Consider the following 8,662-nt stretch of genomic DNA (forward strand, 5'->3'; position numbering starts at 1 on the left):
GCGATGGTGACGGGGCGGGGGAGTGACGCGGTCAGCGACAGGGCGGGGGAGCGACGGGGCCGGCGACAGGGTGGCGGCGGGCGAGCCTAGAGCGCCATCGACGGGGGCTGTTCGGTGTGTGGATGAGATGCGGAGTTTTTTTTACCTGCATGGGTGGGGAGGGAGGGAGGGGATAACCCCACAGTTTTTTTAGTTGGAAAAATGCCGTCTGCTGGCAAATGGCAAAGAGGTGGGGCTGGTACGCCGTTACACTCTTGACGGCGAGAGGATTTGCCAACCTCTTTGCCATCTGCTGGCAGATGGCAAAGATTATTTGCCATCCACTAGCAGATGGCAAAGAATTGGCTGGTGGCAATCATGTTCTTTGCCGTCTGTCAGTTATTTGCCATCTGTTTTTTATAAGCAGATGGCAAAGACGTTCTTTGCCATCAGCTGGCAGATGGCAAAGAGATGGCAAAGAGCTGGCTGATGCCAAATTCCCTGTTTCCAGTAGTGTATGTATCACTACGATCGAGATTCAATAAACCATTCACATTGGGTGCATGACCATAGAAGGTATTATTCATGTAAATAGAATAACCATTATTCTTAAATGAATAACCATATTGCTATAGACACGATATAATCATGTTCATGCTCAACGCAGACACCAAATAACATTTATCTAGGCTCAACACTAATCTCAAAGGTAGAGGGAGCGTGCGATGGTGATCACATCAACCTTGGAAAACACTTCCAACACACATCGTCACCTCGCCCTTTGCAAGTCTTCGTTTATTCCATAGCTTTTGCTTCGAGTTACCAATATTAGCAACTAAACCGGTATCTAATACTCAGGTGCTACTAGGAGTACTAGTAGGGTACACATCAATAACACGTATATGAAATATACTTTTTGTTGAAGTTGCCACCCTTCTTATCTATTAGGGTATTTCAACTACCAGTGACCATTCCCCTTACAATAGAAGCACTTAGTCTCGGGTTTGGGTTTCAACCTTGGGTTTCTTCACTAGAGCGGCAACTGGCTTGCCATTCATGAAGTTTCCCTTCTTGCCCTTGCCCTTCTTGAAACTAGTGGTCTTGTTAACCATCAACACTTGATACTCCTTCTTGATTTCTACCTTCACAGCCTTAAGCACCGCGAACAGCTTCAGGATCATCTCCATCCTCTGCATGTTATAGTTCATGAGGAAGCTCTAGTAGCTTGGTGATAGTGACTGGAGAATTATGCCAATCACTATCTTATCTGGAAGATTAACTCCCACCTAATTCAAGCAATTATAGCACCCAGACATTCTGAGCACATGCTCAATGGCTAAGATATTCTCCTCCATCTTATAGGCAAATAACTTTTCAGAGGTCTCATACCTCTCAACACGGGCATGAGCCTGAAATACCAATTACAGCTCTTGAAACATCTCATATGTTCCATGGCGTTCAAAACGCCTTTGGCACCCCGATTCTAAGCCGTAAAGCATGGTGCACTAAACTATCAAGTAGTCATCAATACTTGTCTTCCAGATGTTCACAATATCCACAGATGACGCTACATGGGTTGGCACATCGAACGGTGCATCAAGGACATAAGCCTTCTGTGCAGCAGCGAGGACAATCCTCACACTACAGCCCTAGTCCACATAATTTCTCACAATATCTTTCAACTTAGTCTTTCTCTAGGAACATATTAAAACGAGGAGCTACAGCGTGAGCTATTGATCTATAACATAATTTGCAAAGACAACTTAGACTATTATTCATGATAATGAGTTCAATTAATCATATTACTTAAGAACTCGCACTAAAATCAATATCCCTCCGGTTGTCCGAGTGTAACATGATCCAAATTCACCAACCCAAGTCCAATCATCACGTGAGATGAGGTGGTTTCAATGGTGAACATCTCTATGTTGATCATATCTACTATATGACTCGTGTTCGACCTTTCGGTCTCTTGTGTTCCAAGGCCATGTCCGTACATGCTAGGCTCGTCAAGTTTAACCCAAGTGTTCCACATGTGCAAAACTGGCTTGCACCCGTTGTATGTGAACGTAGAGTCTATCACACACGATCATCATGTGGTGCTTCAGAAACGACGATCTTTCGCAATGGTGCACACTTGGGGAGAACACAACTTTATCTTGAAATTTTAGTGAGGGATCACCTTATAATTCTACCGCCGTCCTAAGCAAAATAAGATGCATAAAAGGATTAAGATCACATGCAAATCATAAGTGACATGATATGTCCATCAACTTGTGCTTTTGATCTCCATCTCCAAAGCACCGGCATGATCTCCATCGTCACCGGCATGACACCATGATGTCCATCATCACGATCTCTATCATCATGTCGCCATTGGGGTTTTCACGCCAACCATGCTTCTACTACTATTTCTACTTCTTAGCGCTAAAGTAAAGCATTACATAGTGTTTAATGATTGACACACAGGTCATACAATAATTAAAGACAACCATATGGCTCCTGCCGATTGCCATATACATTGACATGCAAGTCGACATAAACTATTACAAACATGATCATCTCATACATCAAATATATCTCATCATGTCTTTGGCCATATCATATCACAACATACCCTGCAAAAACAAGTTAGACGTCCTCTAATTGTTGTTGCTTGTTTTACGTGGCTGCTATGGGTATCTAGCAAGAACGATTCTTACCTGCGCAAAGCCACAACAGTGATACACAAGTTGCTATTTAACCTTCTACAAGGACCACCTTTGTCGAATCCGATTCAACTAAGGCGGGAGACACACACACATGCTAGACATCTTTATGCAACAAAGTCACATGTCTGTCGATGGAACCGGTCTCATGTACATGGACATGTAAAGTTGGTCTGGGCCGCTTCATCCCACAATATCGTCGAATCAAGAAAAGACCAAGGAAGGAAGAAATCTGAATATAAACGCCCACAAACTCATTTGTGTTCTACTCGTGATGTCATCTATGCATAGACCTAGCTCTAATACCACTATTGGGGAACTTGCATGGGAAATAAAAAAATCCTATGCTCACCAAGATCCAATCTAGGAGATGACCATCTATGAGAGGAGAGATTGAAACTACATACCCTTGTAGATTGCTAAGCGGAAGCGTTAAGAAATGCGGTTAATGTAGTCGAACGTCTTCGTGATCCAATCACGATGTATCCCGCGAACTCCCGATCCAAGTGTCGAACGGACGACACCTCCGTGTTTAACACACGTACGACTTGATGACGCCTTCACCTCCTTGATCCAACGAGCGATGGTGAAGTAGTAGCTCGAATCCTCCGGAAGCACGATGGCGTGGTGGTGGTGGTGGTGGAGAAATCTCAGCAGAGCTTTGCCAAGACTCACGGAGAAGAAGGGCTACGAGGGAGAGGGAGGGCAACGCCGTGGCATAGATGGGCGTGGCTGCCCTCGGGAGGCGCCCCACCTCCTCTGGCAACGTGGGAAGGGGGTTTGGGGGGTGCACAACCCCTTAGTGGGCTGGTGTGCTCCCTTCCCTCGGCCCATGAGCCCCCCAACACTTGTCAGGGCCCCCGAAACCCCTTTCGGTCATGTTGGTCATCACCCGGTACCCCCAGAACACTTCCCAACTCCAATACCCTTCGTCCAATATATCAATCTTCACCTACGGACCATTCCGGAGTACCTCGTCACGTCCGGGATATCATCTGGGACTCCAAACAACCTTCGGTAACCACCATAATGACTCAACTATACTTATATCGTCACCAAACGTTAAGTGTGTAGACCCTGCAGGTTTGAGAACTATGCAGACATGACCAAGATAGCTTTACGGTCAATAACCAATAGCGGTACCTGGATGCCCATATTGGTTCCTACATATTCTACGAAGATCTTAGCAGTCGAACCTCGATGCCAAGGATTCAGCTAATCACGTATGCAGTTCCCTTTGTCTATCGGTATGTTACTTGCCCGAGATTCGATCATCGATATCTCCGTACCTATTTCAATCTCGTTACTGGCAAGTCTCTTTACTTGTTCTGTAATACCGGATCCCGTGGCTAACACATTAGTGACATTTCTTGCAAGCTTATTGTGATGTTGTATTACCGAGTGGGCCCTGAGATACCTCTCCATCATACGGAGTGACAAATCCCAGTGTTGATCCATGCCAACTCAACAAAAACCCTCGGAGATACCTGTAGAGCTCCTTTATAGTCACCCAATTACATTGCGACGTTTGGTACACACAAGGCACTCCTGCGGTGTCAGTGAGTTGCATGATCTCATGGTCATGGGAACATATACTTGACATACAGAAAATGATAGCAATAAACTTGACACGATCATATGCTACATTCATAGTTTGGGTCTTGTCCATCAAATCATTCTCCTAATGATGTGATCCCGTTGTCAAATGACAACTCATGTCTATGGCTAGGAAACCATAGCCATCTTTGGTCAATGAGCTAGGCTAGTGGAGGCTCACTAGGGGCACGTTGTTGTCTATGTATCCACATATGTATCTGAGTTTCCGACCAATACAATTCCAGCATGGGTAATAAACGATTATGATGAACCGGGAAATATGATAATAACTAATTTATTATTGCCTCTAGGGCATATTTCCAACACCAAACACATCAAGTGACGCTTCAATTCCATTCGTGAAAAGGTCAAGGATGGAGACATAGAAATTTTCAAAGTACATACGGATCTGAACGTGGTAGACGCATTGACTAAACCTCTTCCGCGGGCAAAACATGATCAGCACCAAGAGTACATGGGTGTTAGATTCACTACTATGTAATCTAGATTATTGACTCTACTGCAAGTAGGAGACTATTGGAAATATGCCCTAGAGCCAATAATAGAGTGGTTATTATTATCTTTCCTTAATCATGATAAAGGTTTATTATTCATGCTAGAATTGTATTGACCGAAAACTTTAATACATGTGTGGATACATAAACAAATACCATGTCCCTAGTAAGCCTCTACTAGACTAGCTCATTGATCGAAAGATGGTTAAGGTTTCCTAACCATAGACATGTGTTGTCACTTGATAACGGGATCAGATCATTAGGAGAATGATGTGTTGGACAAGACCCATCCGTTAGCATAGCATATGATCGTTCTGTTTATTGCTACTGCTTTCTTAATGTCAAATACATATTCCTTCGACCATGACATCATGTAACTCCTGGATACCGGAGGAATACCTTGTGTCCTATCAAACGTCACAACGTAACTGGGCGATCATAAAGGTGCTCTACAGGTATCTCTGAAGGTGTCTGTTGAGTTGGCATGGATCGAGATTGGGATTTGTTGCTCTGTATGATGGAGAGGCCGCCCTCTCGGTAATACAGTATCACAAGAAGCTTGCAAGCAAAGTGACTAAGGAGTTAGTTACAAGATGATGTATTATTGAATGAGTAAAGAGACTTGCGAGAAATGAGACTGAACTAGGTATAGAGATACCGACGATCGAATCTCGGGCAAGTAACATACCGGTAGACAAAGGGAACTACGTATGTTGTTATAAAGGTTTGACCGGTAAAGATCTTTGTAGAATATATAGGAACCAATATGGGCATCTAGATCCCGCTATTGTTTATTGACCAGAGAAGCGTCTTAGTCATGTTTATACCTTTCTCGAACCCGTAGGATCCGCTCGCTTAACGTTCGTTGACGATATAATATTATATGAGTTATGTATGTTGGCGATCGAATGTTGTTGGAGTCCCAGATGAGATCACGGACATGATGAGGAGCTCTAGAATGGTCCGGAGGTAAAGATTGATATATAGGATGAAGGTATTCGGTTTCCGGAAGAGTTTCGTAATGCACGAAATATTTGTCGGATCACCGGAAGGAGTTCCAGGAAGGCCACGGGAGTTATTGAGCCTAAATGGGCCAAGGGGAGGGAGCACACCAGCACATGAGGGGGCTGGAACGCCCCCATCCTGGCCGTGGGCCCTATGGGAAGGAAAGAGGAGGGGCTAGCCCCTCCCGCCTTTCTCCTCGCTCAAGGAAAGGAAAGGGGGCGCCTACCCTCCCGCCCTAGGGCAGGCGCCCTAGGGCTGGCCACCGGCCCCCTTGGGAGTGCCCTAGGCAGCCTCCTCTCCCCCTCCACCTATATATATATGAGGAAGGGAGGGGCAAGACACACCATGATTCTAAGCCGTGTGTGGCACCCCCTCTCCCTCTAGTTCTAGTTCCTCCTCCGTCCACGTCTGTTGTGCTTGGCAAAGCCCTGCAAAATAGATTCACCACCACCATCACCACGCCGTCGTGCTGCCGGAACTCATCTACTACTTCGCCTCTCTTGCTGGATTGAGAAGGCGAGGACGTTGATAACCCACAAGTGTAGGGGATCGCAACAGCTTTCGAGGGTGCAGTACAACCCAAATTTATTGATCGACACAAGGGGAGCCAAAGAATATTCTTGAGTATTAGCAGTTGAGTTGTCAATTCAACCACACCTGGATAACTTAGTATTTGCAGCAAAGTGTTTAGTAGCAAAAGTGGTATGATAGTAATGGTAACGGTAGAAACAGTAAAGGTAAATGTTTTTGGGTTTTTGTAGTAGTTGTAACAGTAGCAACAGAAAACTAAATAGGCGAAGAACAACATGTGAAAAGCTCGTAGGCAATGGATCAGTGATGGATAATTATGCCGGATGCGATTCCTCATGTAATAGTTATAACATAGGGTGATATAGAACTAGCTCCAATTCATCAATGTAATGTAGGCATGTATTCCGTAAATAGTCATACATGCTTATGGAAAAGAACTTGCATGACATCTTTTGTCCTACCCTCCTGTGGCAGCGGGGTCCTAGTGGAAACTAAGGGATATTAAGGCCTCCTTTTAATAGAGAACCGGACCAAAGCATTAACACATAGTGAATACATGAACTCCTCAAACTACGGTCATCACCGAGAAGTATCCCGATTATTGTCACTTCGGGGTTGTCGGATCATAACACATAATAGGTGACTATAGACTTGCAAGATAGGATCAAGAACACACATATATTCATGAAAACATAGTAGGTTCAGATCTGAAATCATGGCACTCGGGCCCTAGTGACAAGCATTAAGCATAGCAAAGTCATAGCAACATCAATCTCAGAACATAGTGGATACTAGGGATCAAACCCTAACAAAACTAACTTGATTACATGGTAAATCTCATCCAACCCATCACCATCCAGCAAGTCTACGATGGAATTACTCACGCACGGCAGTGAGCATCATGAAATTGGTGATGGAGGATGGAGGATGATGACGACAGCGACGAATCCCCCTCTCCGGAGCCCCGAACGGACTCCAGACCAGCCCTCCCGAGAGAGATTAAGGCTTGGCGGAGGCTCCATGTCGTGAAACGCGATGAAACTTTCTCCTTGATTTTTTTCTCCCCGAGACGGTATATATGGAGTTGGAGTTGAGGTCGGAGGAGGTCCAGGGGGGCCACGAGATAGGACGGCGCGCCCCCCTGTCTTGTGGACAGCCTGTGGGTCCCCTGGCCTTGATTCTTTCGCCAAAAATTCTTATTTATTCTGAAAAGTGCCTCCGTGGATTTCCAGGACATTCCGAGAACTTTTCTTTTCTACACATAAAACAACATCATGGTAGTTCTGCTGAAAACAGCGTCAGTCTGGGTTAGTTTAATTCAAATCATGCAAGTTAGAGTCCAAAACAAGGGCAAAAGTGTTTGGAAAAGTAGATACATTGGAGACGTATCAACTCCCCCAAGCTTAAACCTTTGCTTGTTCTCAAGCAATTTAGTTGACAAACTGAAAGTGATAAAGAAAAACTTTTACAAACTCTGTTTTCTCTTGTTGTTGTAAACATGAAAAGCCAGCATTCAAGTTTCAGCAAATATTATGAACTAACCATACTCACAATAACACATAGGTCTCACAATTACTCATATCAATAGCATAATCAGCTAGCGAGTCATAATAATAAAACTCGGATGACAACACTTTCTCAAAATAATCATAACATGATATAACAAATGGTATCTCGCTAGCCCTTTCTGAGATCGCAAAACATAAATGCAGAGCACCTTTAAAGATCAAGGACGGACTAAACATTGTAATTCATGGTAAAAGAGATCCAGTCAAGTCATACCCAATATAAACCAGTAATAATGAATGCAAATGACAGTGTGCTCTCCAGCGGGTGCTTTTAATAAGAAGGATGATGACTCAACATAAAAGTAGATAGATAGGCCCTTCACAGAGGGAAGCAGGGATTTGTAGAGGTGCCAGAGCTTGATTTTAAAATAGAGGTTGAATAACATTTTGAGCGGCATACTTCCGCTGTCAACGCAACAACTATGAGATGGTTGTATCCGCCATACTACATGCATTATAGGCAGTTCCCAAACAGAATGGTAAAGGTTTATACTCCCCCAACCACCAAAAAGCATCAATCCATGGCTTGCTTGAAACAACGAGTGCCTCCAACATACAACAGCCCTGGGGGAGTTTTGTTTAATTATTTTGATTTGTTTTGATCTTTTTGGATCATGGGACTGGGCATCCCGGTTACCAGCCCTTTCTCGTGAATGAGGAGCGGAGTCCACTCCTCGTGAGAATAACCCACCTAGCTGAAGGAAATATGCCCTAGAGGCAATAATAAAGTTATTATTTATTTCCTTATATCATGATAAAT

This window comes from Triticum dicoccoides, chromosome 2B, assembly GCF_002162155.2.
Source record: "Triticum dicoccoides isolate Atlit2015 ecotype Zavitan chromosome 2B, WEW_v2.0, whole genome shotgun sequence".
Taxonomy (NCBI): Eukaryota; Viridiplantae; Streptophyta; class Magnoliopsida; order Poales; family Poaceae; genus Triticum; species Triticum dicoccoides.